The 19,719-nt window shown below is 52.0% G+C and overlaps 1 long non-coding RNA gene across 1 annotated transcript; it reads left to right on the top strand.

Annotated features, from left to right (window-relative positions):
* Window positions 1-256: 256 nt before the first annotated feature.
* Window positions 257-16,490, top strand: LOC144740595 (uncharacterized). Its single transcript, XR_013589684.1, has 5 exons — window positions 257-410; window positions 1,608-1,741; window positions 7,157-7,288; window positions 12,361-12,534; window positions 16,349-16,490. It is a non-coding gene; the product is annotated as an uncharacterized LOC144740595 (long non-coding RNA).
* The last annotated feature ends 3,229 nt before the right edge of the window (window positions 16,491-19,719 follow it).

The following is a 19,719-nucleotide window of genomic DNA, read 5'->3' as shown; positions in this document are numbered from 1 at the left end:
ACTCACCCGCTCGTTCACTCACCCACCCACCCACTCACCCACCCACCCAATCACTCACCCACCCACTCACTCACCCACTCACTCGTTCACTCACCCACCCACTCACTAACCCATCCACCCACCCACTCACCCACCCACTCACCCACCCACTCACCCACCCACTCACCCACCCACTCACTCACCCACCCACTCACCCACCCACTCACTCACCCACCCACTCACCCACCCACTAACCCACCCACCCACTCACTAACCCACCCTCTCCCCCCCCCCCCCACCACAGCCGACTCCGCCATGAACATCTCTGCGGGCCCCACGTGGGTCTCCGTTCAGAGGCCGCGTGAACTCGCTGAGAACTCCACTCGCGTCTCGCTCGCCCGACTCGCGCCTGGGGAGGGCAACGTCACGTGGTGCGGCGAACCAATCAGCAACCAGCACGCAGCACGTGGTCACTCGTGACGTCATGGGCGGTGGTGGTGGGGATGATGATGATGGTGGTGGTGTTAATGATGATGGTGATGGTGATGTTAATGATGATGATGGTGGTGATGTTAATGATGATGGTGGTGGTGTTAATGTTGGTGTTAATGATGATGATGGTGGTGATGTTAATGATGATGGTGATGGTGATGTTAATGATGATGATGGTGGTGATGTTAATGATGATGGTGGTGGTGTTAATGATGATGGTGGTGGTGGTGTTAATGATGATGGTGGTGTTAATGATGATGGTGATGGTGGTGATGATGGTGATGATGATGGCTATGATGGTGATGATGGTGATGATGGTGATGATGGTGGTGATGGTGATGATGGCTATGATGGTGATGATGGTCATGATGGTCATGATGGTCATGATGGTCATGATGGTGATGATGGTGATGATGGTGGTGGTGTTAATGGTGGTGATGATGGTGATGATGGTGATGATGGCTATGATGGTGATGATGATGGTGATGATGGTGATGATGGCTATGATGATGATGGCTATGATGATGATGATGGTGATGATGGTGATGATGATGATGATGATGGTGATGATGATGGTGATGATGGTGATGATGTTGATGATGGTGATGATGGTGATGATGGTGGTGATGGTAATAGTGATGATGATGATGGTGACAGTGATGATGATGGTGATGATGGTGATGATGGTGATGATGGTGATGATGATGGTGATGATGGTGATGATGATGATGGTGATGATGATGATGGTGATGATGATGGTGATGATGATGATGGTGATGATGATGATGATGGTGATGATGGTGATGATGGTGATGATGATGGTGATGATAGCTATGATGGTGATGATGGTGATGATGGTGATGATGATGATGGTGATGATGATGGTGATGATGGTGATGTTGATGATGGTGATGATGGTGGTGGTGTTAATGATTGATGATGATGGTGATGATGGTGGTGGTGTTAATGATGGTGATGATGGTGATGATGGTGATGATGGCTATGATGGTGATGATGATGGTGATGATGGTGATGATGATGATGGTGATGATGATGATGGTGATGATGATGGTGATGATGGTGATGTTGATGATGGTGATGATGATGATGATGGTGATGTTGGTGTGAGCGCCCAGGGAGACTTCTGATGCCAGTGGCAACACCTCCTGGGAGTTCAAGAGGCTGATGGAGTGCGCCTCGTACGAGCTGCGAGTTCACCACTCACGGGGCCACGAGATTTGCCGGCAAATTGTGAACACCACTCAGCCAGGTACGTACGTGTGTCTGTGTGTGTGTGTCTGTGTGTCTGTGTGTGTGTCTGTGTGTGTGTCTGTGTGTGTGTGTGTCTGTGTGTGTCTGTGTGTGTGTGTGTCTGTGTGTGTGTGTGTGTGTGTCTGTGTGTGTGTCTGTGTGTGTGTGTGTGTCTGTGTGTGTGTGTGTCTGTGTGTGTCTGTGTGTGTGTGTGTCTGTGTGTGTGTGTGTCTGTGTGTCTGTGTGTGTGTCTGTGTGTGTGTCTGTGTGTGTGTGTGTGTGTCTGTGTGTGTGTGTCTGTGTGTGTGTGTGTGTCTGTGTGTCTGTGTGTGTGTCTGTGTGTGTGTCTGTGTGTGTGTGTGTCTGTGTGTGTCTGTGTGTGTGTGTGTCTGTGTGTGTGTGTGTGTGTGTGTGTCTGTGTGTGTGTCTGTGTGTGTGTGTGTGTCTGTGTGTGTGTGTCTGTGTGTCTGTGTGTGTGTCTGTGTGTGTGTCTGTGTGTGTGTGTGTCTGTGTGTGTCTGTGTGTGTGTGTGTCTGTGTGTGTGTGTCTGTGTGTGTGTCTGTGTGTGTGTGTGTGTCTGTGTGTGTGTGTGTGTCTGTGTGTGTGTCTGTCTGTGTGTGTGTGTGTGTCTGTGTGTGTGTCTGTGTGTGTCTGTGTGTGTGTGTGTCTGTGTGTGTGTGTCTGTGTGTGTCTGTGTGTGTGTGTGTCTGTGTGTGTGTTTGTCTGTGTGTGTGTGTGTGTCTGTGTGTGTGTGTCTGTGTCTGTGTGTCTGTGTGTGTGTCTGTGTGTGTGTCTGTGTGTGTGTCTGTGTGTGTGTCTGTGTGTGTCTGTGTGTGTGTCTGTGTGTGTGTCTGTGTGTGTGTGTGTGTCTGTGTGTGTGTGTGTGTGTCTGTGTGTGTGTCTGTCTGTGTGTGTGTGTGTGTCTGTGTGTGTGTCTGTGTGTGTCTGTGTGTGTGTGTGTCTGTGTGTGTGTGTCTGTGTGTGTCTGTGTGTGTGTGTGTCTGTGTGTGTGTTTGTCTGTGTGTGTGTGTGTGTCTGTGTGTGTGTGTCTGTGTCTGTGTGTCTGTGTGTGTGTCTGTGTGTGTGTCTGTGTGTGTGTCTGTGTGTGTGTCTGTGTGTGTCTGTGTGTGTGTCTGTGTTTGTCTGTGTGTGTGTCTGTGTGTGTGTCTGTGTGTGTCTGTGTGTGTGTGTCTGTGTGTGTATCTGTGTGTGTGTGTGTGTATCTGTGTGTGTGTGTCTGTGTGTGTGTGTGTCTGTGTGTGTGTGTCTGTGTGTGTGTCTGTGTGTGTGTCTGTGTGTGTGTGTCTGTGTGTGTGTGTGTCTGTGTGTTTGTGTCTGTGTGTGTGTGTCTGTGTGTGTGTGTGTGTGTCTGTGTGTGTGTGTGTGTGTCTGTGTGTATCTGTGTGTGTGTGTGTCTGTCTGTGTGTGTGTGTGTCTGTGTGTGTGTCTGTGTGTGTGTCTGTGTGTGTGTGTCTGTGTGTGTGTGTGTCTGTGTGTGTGTGTTTGTGTGTCTGTGTGTGTGTGTGTCTGTGTGTGTGTGTCTGTGCGTGTGTGTGTGTCTGTGCGTGTGTGTGTGTCTGTGTGTGTGTGTGTCTGTGTGTGTCTGTGTGTGTCTCTGTGTGTGTGTCTGTGTGTGTTTGTGTGTGTGTGTGTTTGTGTGTGTGTATCTGTGTGTCTATGTGTGTGTCTGTGTATGTGTTTGTGTGTGTTTGTGTGTCTGTGTGTGTGTGTGTCTGTGTGTGTATGTGTGTGTTTGTGTGTGTGTATTTGTGTGTCTGTGTGTGTGTTTGTGTGTCTGTGTGTGTGTGTGTCTGTGTGTGTGTCTGTGTGTGTGTGTCTGTGTGTGTGTCTGTCTGTGTGTGTGTCTGTGTGTCTATGGGGAGTGGTGGGTGTAGTGGTTAGCGTTTCACTGCGCTATGAACCTGGCGACCCGAGTTCGATTCCCGCTCACGGCCAACACCTGGGCATCCCCTAGGTCGACTCAGCCTCAAACGAGTACCTGGTGCGGTGTGTAGTAAACATCACTAGTAGGGAGACAAAGGCGGTCGGGCGTGGCGCTGGCCACCCACCCCCTCGTGTGCCACTGTGCCGGCCTTCATAGGTGCTCGCTAACAGCACTTGCCCCTGCAGTCTGTTAAGGCTACACGGGGGATCTTTGCATTAATACTTCATGCACACACGTGATGACTTTGTTCTTGTGTTCATGCCCACTCACATTACTCACCCACCCACTCAACCTCTGCCTCACCCACCCACTCACTCACCCACCCACTCACTCACCCACCCACTCACTCTATCACCCACCCACCCACCATCTCACCCACCCACTCTCTCACCCACTCACTCACCCACCCACTCTCTCACCCACCCACTCTCTCACCCACTCACTCACCCACCCACTCACTCACCCACCCACTCACTCTATCACCCACCCACCCACCATCTCACCCACCCACTCTCTCACCCACTCACTCACCCACCCACTCTCTCACCCACCCACTCTCTCACCCACTCACTCACCCACCCACTCACTCACCCACCCACTCACTCTATCACCCACCCACCCACCATCTCACCCACCCACTCTCTCACCCACTCACTCACCCACCCACTCTCTCACCCACCCACTCACTCACCCACCCACTCACCCACCCACTCACTCACCCACCCACTCTCTCACCCACCCACCATCTCACCCACCCACTATCTCACCCACCTACTCACTCACCCACCCACTCTCTCACCCACCCACCATCTCACCCACCCACTATCTCACCCACCCACTCTCTCACCCACCCACCATCTCACCCACCCACTATCTCACCCACCCACTCTCTCACCCACCCACTCTCTCACCCACCCACTATCTCACCCACCCACTATCTCACCCACCCACTATCTCACCCACCCACCATCTCACCCACCCACTCTCTCACCCACCCACCATCTCACCCACCCACTCTCTCACCCACCCACCATCTCACCCACCCACTCTCTCACCCACTCACTCACTCACTCACCCACCCACTATCTCACCCACCCACCATCTCACCCACCCACTCTCTCACCCACCCACCATCTCACCCACCCACTCTCTCACCCACCCACCATCTCACCCACCCACTCTCTCACCCACCCACCATCTCACCCACCCACCATCTCACCCACCCACCATCTCACCCACCCACCATCTCACCCACCCACTCTCTCACCCACCCACTCACTCACCCACCCACTCTCTCACCTACCCACTGCCTCACCCACCCACTCTGTCACCCACCCACTCACTCACCCACCCACTGCCTCACCCACCCACTCTATCACTCAACCACTATCTCACCCACTCACTCACTCACTCACCCACCCACCCACCATCTCACCCACCCACCATCTCACCCACCCACCATCTCACCCACCCTCTCACTCACCCACCCACCCACTCCCTCACCCACCCACCCACTCCCTCACCTACCCATCCACCCTCTCACCCACTCACCCACCCACTCGCCCACTGCCTCACCCACCCACTCTCTCACTCAACCACTATCTCACCCACCCACTCTCTCACCCACCCACTCACTCACCCACCGACCCACTCTCTCACCCACCCACCCACTCCCTCACCTACCCATCCACCCTCTCATCCACTCACCCACCCACTCACCCACCCACCCACTCACTCACTCACCAACTCCCCCACTCAATCGCTCTCTCACTCACCCGCCCACCCAATCTCTCACCCACGCACTCCCTCAACCACTCACCCACTCTATCACTCACTCTCTCCCTCACCCACCTACTCACCCACCAACTCCCTCACCAACCCACCCACCAACCAACTCTCTCACCGACCCACCAACCCACCCGCTCACATACCACTCACCCACCACTAACCCACTCTCCCACCAACTCACCCACCCACTCACCCACCCACTCACCCACCCACTCACCCACCCACCAACCCGCTCACCCACTCGCCCACCCACTTGCCGAACCACTCACCCGCCCCCTCACCCACCCACCAACCCACTCACCCACTCACCCACCCACCCACCCACTCACCCACCCACCCACTCACCCACCCACTCACCTACTCACCCACCCACTCACCTACTCACCCACCCACTCACCTACTCACCCACCCACTCACCTACTCACCCACCCACCCACTCACCCGCCTACTCACCCACCCGCCCACCCACCAACTCACCCACCCACCAACTCACCCACCCACTCACTCACCCACCCACCCACTCACCCACCCACTCACCTACCCACCCACCCACTAACCCACTCACCCACCCACTCACCCACCCAATCACCCACCCACCCAATCACCCACCCACTCACCCACCCAATCACCCACCCACCCAATCACCCACCCACTCACCCACCCAATAACCCACCCACCCACTCACTCACCCACCCACCCACTCACTCACCCACCCACCCACCCACCCACCCACCCACCCACTCACTCACCCACCCATCCACTCACCCACCCACCCAATCACCCACCCACCCAATCACCCACCCACTCACCCACCCACCCACTCACCCACCCACCCATCCACCGACTCACCCACCCACTCACCCACCCATCCACCCGCCCGCTCACCCGCCCGCCCAATCACCCGCCCACCCAATCACCCGCCCACTCACCCACCTGCCCACCCACCCACCCGCCCACCCACCCAACCACCCGCCCACCCACCCAACCACCCACCCAATCACCCACCCACCCAATCACCCACCCACTCACCCACCCAATCACCCACCCACCCAATCACCCACCCACTCACCCACCCAATCACCCACCCACCCAATCACCCACCCACCCAATCACCCACCCAATCACCCACCAACTCGCCCGCCCATCCATCCGCTCACCTACCCGCCCACCCACCCACCCACCCACTCACCCACCCACCCAATCACCTGCCCACCCACCCACCCGCCCACCCACCCACCCGCCCACTCACCCACCCACCCACCCAATCACCCACCCATCCAATCACCCACCCGCCCAATCACCCACCCGCCCACCCACCCGCTCACCCACTCACCCATCCACTCACCCACCCGCTCACCCACCAACCCACTCACTCACTCACCCGCCCACTCACCCACCCGCCCACTCACCCACCCACCCACTCACCCACCCACTCACTCACTCACCCACCCACCCACCCACCCACCCACTCACTCACTCACCCACCCACTCACTCACCCACCAACTCACCCACTCATCCACCCACCTACCCACCCACTCACTCACCCACCCACCCACCCAATCACCCACCCACCCAATCACCCACCCACCCACCCAATCACCCACCCACCCAATCACTCACCCACCCACTCACCCACCCAATCACCCACCCACCCACTCACCCACCCACCCACTCACTCACCCATCCGCCCACCCACTCAGACCCCAGGATTATGAGTCTAACAGGGAGCTCTGCCATGCACGAGGGCTCGGTGAGCATCTCGCTTCAGTGGGAGCTGAACCTGCCCCCTCGCTGCCACATCCAGCCTGCCTACAACGTCTTATGCTGTGCAGGTACCGTGGTGATGGTGGTGGTGATGGTGGTGGTGGTGGTGATGGTGGTGATGGTGGTGATGGTGGTGATGGTGATGATGGTTGTGATAGTGATATTGATGATGATGATGATGATGGTGATAGTGATGATGACAGTGATGATGATGATACTGATAGTGACAGTGATGATGATGATGATGTTGTTGATACTGATGATGATGGTGACAGTGACAGTGATAGTGATGATGGTGACAGTGATGATGATGATGATGTTGATACTGATGGTGATAGTGACAGTGATGATGATGATGATGTTGTTGATACTGATGATGATGGTGACAGTGACAGTGATAGTGATGATGGTGACAGTGATGATGATGATGTTGATACTGATGGTGATAGTGACAGTGATGATGATAGTGACAGTGATTTACACTATGAGATCTCTTTTACCAGTGGCAAAATATAATGGTAGGTTTTTACCCTTTTAACTGGTACAAAACTGACACCTTTATTCAAGGCATCATGTTTGCAATGACCACAACACAAGTAGTCAATAAAGCAAACAAAAAGAATCAACTCTGATAAGGATAATAATATGCACTGTCCTTGAAGTTGATTGGCCCACACCCGAGACGGCTTTCTTTAGAGCCTAGTCTCCATTAGTGACAGTGATGATGATGATACTGATGTTGATACTGATGATGATAGTGACAGTGATGATGATAGTGACAGTGATGATGATGATGATACTGATGTTGATACTGATGATGATAGTGACAGTGATGATGATGATACTGATGTTGATACTGATGATGATAGTGACAGTGATGATGATAGTGACAGTGATGATGATGATGATACTGATGTTGATACTGATGATGATAGTGACAGTGATGATGATGATACTGATGTTGATACTGATGATGATAGTGACAGTGATGATGATAGTGACAGTGATGATGATGATGATACTGATGTTGATACTGATGATGATAGTGACAGTGATGATGATAGTGACAGTGATGATGATGATACTGATGTTGATACTGATGATGATAGTGACAGTGATGATGATAGTGACAGTGATGATGATGATACTGATGTTGATACTGATGATGATAGTGACAGTGATGATGATAGTGACAGTGATGATGATGATACTGATGTTGATACTGATGATGATAGTGACAGTGATGATGATAGTGACAGTGATGATGATGATACTGATGTTGATACTGATGATGATAGTGACAGTGATGATGATAGTGACATTGATGATGATGATACTGATGTTGATACTGATGATGATAGTGACAGTGATGATGATAGTGACAGTGATGATGATGATACTGATGTTGATACTGATGATGATAGTGACAGTGATGATGATAGTGACAGTGATGATGATGATGATACTGATGTTGATACTGATGATGATAGTGACAGTGATGATGATAGTGACAGTGATGATGATGATACTGATGTTGATACTGATGATGATAGTGACAGTGATGATGATAGTGACATTGATGATGATGATACTGATGTTGATACTGATGATGATAGTGACAGTGATGATGATAGTGACAGTGATGATGATGATACTGATGTTGATACTGATGATGATAGTGACAGTGATGATGATAGTGACAGTGATGATGATGATACTGATGTTGATACTGATGATGATAGTGACAGTGATGATGATAGTGACATTGATGATGATGATACTGATGTTGATACTGATGATGATAGTGACAGTGATGATGATAGTGACAGTGATGATGATGATACTGATGTTGATACTGATGATGATAGTGACAGTGATGATGATAGTGACAGTGATGATGATGATACTGATGTTGATACTGATGATGATAGTGACAGTGATGATGATAGTGACAGTGATGATGATGATACTGATGTTGATACTGATGATGATAGTGACAGTGATGATGATAGTGACAGTGATGATGATGATACTGATGTTGATACTGATGATGATAGTGACAGTGATGATGATAGTGACAGTGATGATGATGATACTGATGTTGATACTGATGATGATAGTGACAGTGATGATGATAGTGACAGTGATGATGATGATACTGATGTTGATACTGATGATGATAGTGACAGTGATGATGATAGTGACATTGATGATGATGATACTGATGTTGATACTGATGATGATAGTGACAGTGATGATGATAGTGACATTGATGATGATGATACTGATGTTGATACTGATGATGATAGTGACAGTGATGATGATAGTGACAGTGATGATGATGATACTGATGTTGATACTGATGATGATAGTGACAGTGATGATGATAGTGACAGTGATGATGATGATACTGATGTTGATACTGATGATGATAGTGACAGTGATGATGATAGTGACATTGATGATGATGATACTGATGTTGATACTGATGATGATAGTGACAGTGATGATGATAGTGACAGTGATGATGATGATACTGATGTTGATACTGATGATGATAGTGACAGTGATGATGATAGTGACATTGATGATGATGATACTGATGTTGATACTGATGAAGATAGTGACAGTGATGATGATAGTGACAGTGATGATGATGATGATACTGATGTTGATACTGATGATGATAGTGACAGTGATGATGATAGTGACATTGATGATGATGATACTGATGTTGATACTGATGATGATAGTGACAGTGATGATGATAGTGACAGTGATGATGATGATACTGATGTTGATACTGATGATGATAGTGACAGTGATGATGATAGTGACAGTGATGATGATGATACTGATGTTGATACTGATGATGATAGTGACAGTGATGATGATTGTGACATTGATGATGATGATACTGATGATGATAGTGACAGTGATGATGATAGTGACATTGATGATGATGATACTGATGTTGATACTGATGATGATAGTGACAGTGATGATGATAGTGACAGTGATGATGATGATACTGATGTTGATACTGATGATGATAGTGACAGTGATGATGATAGTGACAGTGATGATGATGATACTGATGTTGATACTGATGATGATAGTGACAGTGATGATGATAGTGACAGTGATGATGATGATACTGATGTTGATACTGATGATGATAGTGACAGTGATGATGATAGTGACAGTGATGATGATGATACTGATGTTGATACTGATGATGATAGTGACAGTGATGATGATAGTGACAGTGATGATGATGATACTGATGTTGATACTGATGATGATAGTGACAGTGATGATGATAGTGACAGTGATGATGATGATACTGATGTTGATACTGATGATGATAGTGACAGTGATGATGATAGTGACAGTGATGATGATGATACTGATGTTGATACTGATGATGATAGTGACAGTGATGATGATAGTGACAGTGATGATGATGATACTGATGTTGATACTGATGATGATAGTGACAGTGATGATGATAGTGACATTGATGATGATGATACTGATGTTGATACTGATGATGATAGTGACAGTGATGATGATAGTGACATTGATGATGATGATACTGATGTTGATACTGATGATGATAGTGACAGTGATGATGATAGTGACAGTGATGATGATGATACTGATGTTGATACTGATGATGATAGTGACAGTGATGATGATAGTGACAGTGATGATGATGATACTGATGTTGATACTGATGATGATAGTGACAGTGATGATGATAGTGACATTGATGATGATGATACTGATGTTGATACTGATGATGATAGTGACAGTGATGATGATAGTGACAGTGATGATGATGATACTGATGTTGATACTGATGATGATAGTGACAGTGATGATGATAGTGACATTGATGATGATGATACTGATGTTGATACTGATGATGATAGTGACAGTGATGATGATAGTGACAGTGATGATTATGATACTGATGTTGATACTGATGATGATAGTGACAGTGATGATGATAGTGACAGTGATGATGATGATACTGATGTTGATACTGATGATGATAGTGACAGTGATGATGATTGTGACATTGATGATGATGATACTGATGATGATAGTGACAGTGATGATGATAGTGACATTGATGATGATGATACTGATGTTGATACTGATGATGATAGTGACAGTGATGATGATAGTGACAGTGATGATGATGATACTGATGTTGATACTGATGATGATAGTGACAGTGATGATGATAGTGACAGTGATGATGATGATACTGATGTTGATACTGATGATGATAGTGACAGTGATGATGATAGTGACAGTGATGATGATGATACTGATGTTGATACTGATGATGATAGTGACAGTGATGATGATAGTGACAGTGATGATGATGATACTGATGTTGATACTGATGATGATAGTGACAGTGATGATGATGATACTGATGTTGATACTGATGATGATAGTGACAGTGATGATGATAGTGACATTGATGATGATGATACTGATGTTGATACTGATGATGATAGTGACAGTGATGATGATAGTGACAGTGATGATGATGATACTGATGTTGATACTGATGATGATAGTGACAGTGATGATGATAGTGACAGTGATGATGATGATACTGATGTTGATACTGATGATGATAGTGACAGTGATGATGATAGTGACATTGATGATGATGATACTGATGTTGATACTGATGATGATAGTGACAGTGATGATGATAGTGACAGTGATGATGATGATACTGATGTTGATACTGATGATGATAGTGACAGTGATGATGACAGTGACAGTGATGATGATGGTGATGTTGATACTGATGATGATAGTGACAGTGATGATGATAGTGACAGTGATGATGATAGTGACAGTGATGATGATGATGATGATGTTGATACTGATGATGACAGTGACAGTGATGATGATAGTGACAGTGATGATGATGTTGATGTTGATACTGATGATGACAGTGACAGTGACAGTGATGATGATGATGTTGATACTGATACTGATGATGACAGTGACAGTGATGATGATGATGATGATGTTGATGTTGATACTGATGATGACAGTGACAGTGATGATGATGATGATGGTGATGATGTTGCACGCTGTATAGACAACGTCTGCGTGCGAGGCAATGCCCACTACTCCCAAGCTGGAAGCGAGATTCTCGTCAGCGCCGAGCTGATGGACGTGAGTCCCCACACGGAGTTTATCTGCGGCGTAGATGCCGCACTGGAGGGGCAGCAGCGAACACACGCCTCCATCAACGTCACGTCCGATGTCACCGGTGGGTCTCTGTGGGTGTCTCTGTGGGTCTCTGTGGGTGTCTTTGTGGGTTTCTGTGTGTCTTTGTGGGTGTCTGTGGGTGTCTCTGTGGGTTTCTGTGGGTGTCTCTGTGGGTCTCTGTGGGTGTCTGTCAGTCTCTGTGGGTCTCTGTGGGTGTCTGTCAGTCTCTGTGGGTGTCTGTGGGTTTCTGTGGGTGTCTGTGGGTTTCAGTAGGTTTTTGTAGGTCTCTGTGGGTGTCTCTGTGGGTGTCTCTGTGGGTGTCCCTGCGGGTGTCTGTGGGTGTCTCTGTGTGTCTCTGTGTGTCTCTGTGGGTCTCTGTGGATGTCTCTGTGGGTGTCTGTGGGTGTCTGTGGGTCTCTGTGGGTTTCTGTGGGTTTTTCTGTGGGTCTCTGTGGGTGTCTAGGTGGGTGTCTCTGTGGGTTTCTGTGTGTCTTTGTGTGTCTCTGTGGGTTTCTGTGGGTGTCTCTGTGGGTGTCTCTGTGGGTTTCTGTGGGTTTCTGTGGGTGTCTCTGTGGGTGTCTCTGTGGGTGTCTTTGTGGGTTTCTGGGTGTCTCTGTGGGTGTCTTTGTGGGTTTCTGTGGGTCTCTGTGGGTGTCTGTCAGTCTCTGTGGGTGTCTGTGGGTTTCTGTGGGTGTCTGTGGGTTTCAGTAGGTTTTTGTAGGTCTCTGTGGGTGTCTCTGTGGGTGTCTCTGTGGGTGTCCCTGTGGGTGTCTGTGGGTGTCTCTGTGTGTCTCTGTGTGTCTCTGTGGGTCTCTGTGGATGTCTCTGTGGGTGTCTGTGAGTGTCTGTGGGTCTCTGTGGGTTTCTGTGGGTTTTTCTGTGGGTCTCTGTGGGTGTCTAGGTGGGTGTCTCTGTGGGTTTCTGTGTGTCTTTGTGTGTCTCTGTGGGTTTCTGTGGGTGTCTCTGTGGGTGTCTCTGTGGGTTTCTGTGGGTTTCTGTGGGTGTCTCTGTGGGTGTCTCTGTGGGTGTCTTTGTGGGTTTCTGTGTGTCTCTGTGGGTGTCTCTGTGGGTGTCTCTGTGGGTGTCTTTGTGGGTTTCTGTGGGTCTCTGTGGGTGTCTCTGTAGGTTTCTCTGTGTGTGTCTCTGTGGGTGTCTCTGTGGGTTTCTGTGGGTCTATGTGGGTCTCTGTGGGTTTCTGTGAGTCTCTGTGAGGCTCTGTGTGTCTCTGTGTGTCTCTGTGGGTTTCTGTGTCTCTGTGGGTGTCTCTGTGGGTCTCTGTGGGTGTCTCTGTGGGTGTCTCTGTGGGTCTCTGTGGGTCTCTGTGAGTCTCTGTGGGTGTCTCTGTGGGTGTCTCTGTGGGTCTCTGTGGGTCTCTGTGAGTCTCTGTGGGTGTCCCTGTCGGTGTCTCTGTGGGTCTCTGTGGGTCTCTGTGGGTGTCTCTGTGGGTTTCTGTGTTTCTCTGTGGGTTTCTGTGAGTCTCTGTGGGTTTCTGTGAGGCTCTGTGTGTCTCTGTGTGTCTCTGTGGGTTTCTGTGGGTCTCTGTGGGTGTCTCTGTGGGTTTCTGTGTTTCTCTGTGGGTTTCTGTGAGTCTCTGTGTGTCTCTGTGAGGCTCTGTGGGTGTCTCTGTGGGTGCCTCTGTGGGTGTCTCTGTGTGTGTCTCTGTGAGTCTCTGTGGGTGTCTCTGTGGGTGTCTCTGTGGGTGTCTCTGTGGGTCTCTGTGGGTGTCTCTGTGGGTGTCTCTGTGGGTCTCTGTGAGTCTCTATGGGTGTCTCTGTGGGTCTCTGTGGGTGTCTCTGTGGGTGTCTCTGTGGGTGTCTGTGCGTCTCTGTGGGTCTCTGTGGGTGTCTCTGTGGGTGTCTCTGTGGGTGTCTGTGAGTCTCTGTGGGTGTCTTTGTGGGGGTCTCTGTGGGTTTCTATGTGTCTATGTGGGTGCCTGTGGGTGTCTATGTGGGTCTATGTGGGTCTCTTTGGGTGCCTGTGTGTCTCTGTGGGTATCTGCGTGTCTCAATGGATCTTGGATCAAACTGACCATGGTATCACACTCCATTTTCTCCCCATCATCACCACAATCATCATAATCATCACAACCACCGCCACCGCCACCACCACCATCACCACCATCACCACCACCATTACCACCATCACCACCACCACCATCAACACCATCACCACCACCATCATCACCATCACCACCACCATCATCACCACCACCATTACCACCATCACCACCACCACCATCACCACCATCACCACCACCACCATCACCACCACCACCATCATCACCATCACCACCACCATCATCACCACCACCACCACCATCACCACCACCATCACCAACACCACCATCACCACCATCACCACAATCACCACCACCATCACCACCATCACCACCACCACCATCATCACCACCACCACCATTACCATCATCACCACCATCACCACCACCACCATCACCACCATCACCACCATCACCACCATCACCACCACCATCATCACCACCACCATCACCACCACCACCACCATCACCACCACCATCATCACCACCACCACCACCATCACCACCATCACCATCATCACCACCATCATCACCATCACCACCATCACCACCACCATCATCATCACCATCATCACCACCACCATCACCACCACCATCACCACCACCACCACCATCACCACCACCATCATCACCACCACCACCACCATCACCACCATCACCATCATCACCACCATCATCACCATCACCACCATCACCACCACCATCATCATCACCATCATCACCACCATCACCATCATCACCATCACCACCATCACCACCATCACCATCACCACCATCACCACCATCATCATCACCATCATCACCACCATCACCATCACCACCATCACCACCATCACCACCATCACCACCATCACCACCATCATCACCATCACCACCACCACCACCATCATCACCACCACCATCACCACCATCACCACCACCATCATCATCACCACCATCACCATCATCATCACCACCATCACCACCATCACCACCATCACCACCACCACCACCATCACCACCATCACCACCATCATCACCACCACCATCACCATCACCACCACCATCACCACCATCACCACCATCACCACCATCACCATCATCACCACCATCACCACCATCACCACCATCACCATCACCACAACCATCACCACCACCATCACCTCCATCACCACCATCACCACCACCACCACCATCACCACCACCACCATCACCACCACCACCATCACCACCACCACCATCACCACCACCATCACCACCATCACCACCACCATCACCACAATCACCACCATCATCACCACCATCACCACCATGACCACCACCACGATCACCACAATCACCACCACCACCATCACCACCATCACCACCATCATCACCATCACCACCACCACCACCACCACCATCACAACCACCATTACCACCATCACCACCACCACCACCATCATCACCATCACCACCATCACCACCACCATCACCACCACCTCCATCACCACCACCATCATCACCACCACCATCATCACCATCATCACCATCACCACCACCACCACCACCATCATCACCACCACCATCACCACCACCACCATCACCACCACCATCATCACCACCATCACCACCATCATCACCACCACCATCACCACCATCACCACCACCACCATCATCACCACCATCACCATCACCACCACCACCACCATCATCACCACCATCACCACCACCACCATCACCACCACCACCATCACCACCACCACCATCACCACCATCACCATCACCACCACCACCACCATCATCACCACCATCACCACCACCACCATCACCACCACCACCATCACCGTTGTCTTTGCAGCTCCATCAGCTCCTCACGTGACCCGCGTGTTCGTGGGTGAGGATCGGGCAACTTTCGTGCTCGGCACTTGCTCGAAATGCACCTGGGACGTGCAGTACAACGCACACGTGACTCCACACGGGGGCAATGGCTGCTCCATCAAAGGTGGGGGGAGAGTGTGGGGGGAGAGTGTGGGGGGAGAGTGTGGGGGGAGAGTGTGGGGGGAGAGTGTGGGGGGAGAGTGTGGGGGGAGAGTGTGGGGGGAGAGTGTGGGGGGAGAGTGTGGGGGGAGAGTGTGGGGGGAGAGTGTGGGGGGAGAGTGTGGGGGGAGAGTGTGGGGGGAGAGTGTGGGGGGAGAGTGTGGGGGGAGAGTGTGGGGGGAGAGTGTGGGGGGAGAGTGTGGGGGGAGAGTGTGGGGGGAGAGTGTGGGGGGAGAGTGTGGGGGGAGAGTGTGGGGGGGAGAGTGGTAATAGCTGCTCATTCAGAGGAGGAGTTGGAGACGCTGCTGCTGAGACTGGAGCGTGCCACTAACATGTGGGGCCTTACCATCAGCCCCACCAAAACTAAGCACCTGCCTGGGTATTTTGTACCATCGGACACTCCACCCCCACAACTCCCAATCGGTGATGGGGCAGTTGTGGAGAGCTCCTCCGGCAGGCAAGGCTGCGTTGGCTGGGTCATGTAGCCCGCATGCCCAGCCACCGCATGCCTAAACAGCTTTTGTTCGGCCGGATCGAGGGGGCTAAACGGGCGCGGCACGGGCTAGAGAAGAGATGGAGTGACGTGGTACAGGAGGACGTGGAGCTGAGTGAACTTGCCGATGACTGGTACCAGCGGTGTCAAGATCGGCCTCAGTGGAGGAGGAGGCTCAATGGAGGGCAGAGGAGCGACGCTCACAACAACGAGCTGAGCGCCGGGTGGAAAAAACGCAGCGAGTTTGCACAGTAGGGGGCACAGTTGGTGCATCTACCGGTCATTTCAGTCAGTTGACCCATGGCACCTGCTGGGTCTGTCCCGTGACCTCCTCCTCCTGCACCTAGCCTGGCACAGCAGTCAACCTATGGCACCTGCTGGGTCTGTCCCGTGACCGCCTCCTCCTGCACCTAGCCTGGCACAGCAGTCAACCCATGGCACCTGCTGGGTCTGTCCCGTGACCTCCTCCTCCTGCACCTAGCCTGGCACAGCAGTCAACCCATAGCACCTGCAGGGTCTCCCCCGTGACCTCCTCCTCCTGCACCTAGCCTGGCACAGCAGTCAACCCATGGCACCTGCAGGGTCTGTCCCGTGACCTCCTCCTCCTGCACCTAGCCTGGCACAGCAGTCAACCCATGGCACCTGCTGGGTCTGTCCCGTGACCTCCTCCTCCTGCACCTAGCCTGGCACAGCAGTCAACCCATGGCACCTGCAGGGTCTGTCCCGTGACCTCCTCCTCCTGCACCTAGCCTGGCACAGCAGTCAACCCATGGCACCTGCAGGGTCTGTCCCGTGACCTCCTCCTCGTGCACCTAGCCTGGCACAGCAGTCAACCCATGGCACCTGCTGGGTCTCCCCCGTGACCTCCTCCTCCTGCACCTAGCCTGGCACAGCAGTCAACCCATGGCACCTGCTGGGTCTGTCCCGTGACCTCCTCCTCCTGCACCTAGCCTGGCACAGCAGTCAACCCATGGCACCTGCAGGGTCTGTCCCGTGACCTCCTCCTCGTGCACCTAGCCTGGCACAGCAGTCAACCCATGGCACCTGCAGGGTCTGTCCCGTGACCTCCTCCTCCTGCACCTAGCCTGGCACAGCAGTCAACCCATGGCACCTGCTGGGTCTGTCCCGTGACCTCCTCCTCGTGCACCTAGCCTGGCACAGCAGTCAACCCATGGCACCTGCAGGGTCTGTCCCGTGACCTCCTCCTCCTGCACCTAGCCTGGCACAGCAGTCAACCCATGGCACCTGCAGGGTCTGTCCCGTGACCTCCTCCTCCTGCACCTAGCCTGGCACAGCAGTCAACCCATGGCACCTGCAGGGTCTGTCCCGTGACCTCCTGCTCGCGAGCGTTCTACACTTCACGTCGCCTCAACGTGCACCTAGCCTGGCACATGCGCCGTGGTGACGTCACCATCACTTAGTGGCGAATGGCGTCTGTTGTTGTTGTGTGAGAATGGGGAGCGGTAGCGCTACGAACGCGGCAGATACCCGAGTTCGAGTCCCGCTCACGGTCAACATCACCAGTGACGGTTCTCTGAACCAGTCACGGGCCTCCCCTGGGTCGACTCAGCCTCAGATGAGTCCCTGGTGTTGCGGTGTGTAGTACACATCGCCACTGGGGGAGACAAAGGCGGCCGGGCGGGCGTGGTGACACAGTGCCAGCCTTCATAGATGCTGCTTCTGATGCTGCTGCTGCTACTCGCTACTAATGGCACTTGCCCTGAGAGCCTGTGTGGGCTACCTTGGGGGGCTTTGCCTTTGTCTGCGTGCAAGTGAACTCGCTCACTAAGTGACTTAGTGCTGCATTACTCACCCAGCCACTCAACCAGCCACTCAACCACTCATCCACCCAGCCACTCACCCAGCCACTCACCCACCTACCCAACCACCCATCCAACCACTCGCCCACTCACCCACCCAGCCACTCACTCACCCACCCACCCAGCCACTCATCCACCCGCCCACCCAGCCACTCGCCCACCCAGCCACTCATGCACCCACCCATCCACTCACATGCCCACCCACCCATCCACTCAACCAACCACCCACCCAGCCACTTACCCTCCCACCCAGCCACTCACCCACCTAGCCACTCACCCGCCCACCCACCCACCCATCCACCCAACCGCCCACCCAGCCACTCACCCACCCACCCAGCCACTCACAAAGCCACTCACCCGACTACCCACCCAACCATCCACCCACCCAGCCACTCACCCACCCAGCCACTCACGCACCCACCCACCCAGCCACTCACCTACCCAGCCACTCACCCACCCACCCAGCCACTCACGCACCCACTCACCCAGCCACTCACCTACCCAGCCACTCACCCAGCCACTCACCCACCCACCTACCCAACCATCCACCCACCCAGCCACTCACGCACCCACCCACCCAGCCACTCACCTACCCAGCTACTCACGCACCCACCCAACCACTCACCTACCCAGCCACTCACCCAGCCACTCACCCAGCCACTCACGCACTCACCCACCCACTCACCTACCCACCCACCCACTCACCTACCCACCCACCCACTCACCAACCCCCCACTCACCTACCCCCCCCACACTCACCCACTCACCAAACCACCCACTCACTGATGCTGCTCATGACGCTGCTGCTGATGATGATACTGATGATGATGATGATGCTGATGGTGATGATGATGATGCTGCTGCTGATGATGATGCTGA

This window comes from Lampetra planeri, unplaced genomic scaffold, assembly GCF_965212315.1.
Source record: "Lampetra planeri unplaced genomic scaffold, kcLamPlan1.2.h2 scaffold_238, whole genome shotgun sequence".
In the NCBI taxonomy this organism is placed as follows: domain Eukaryota; kingdom Metazoa; phylum Chordata; class Hyperoartia; order Petromyzontiformes; family Petromyzontidae; genus Lampetra; species Lampetra planeri.
This window is presented reverse-complemented; position numbering and strand designations above follow the sequence as displayed.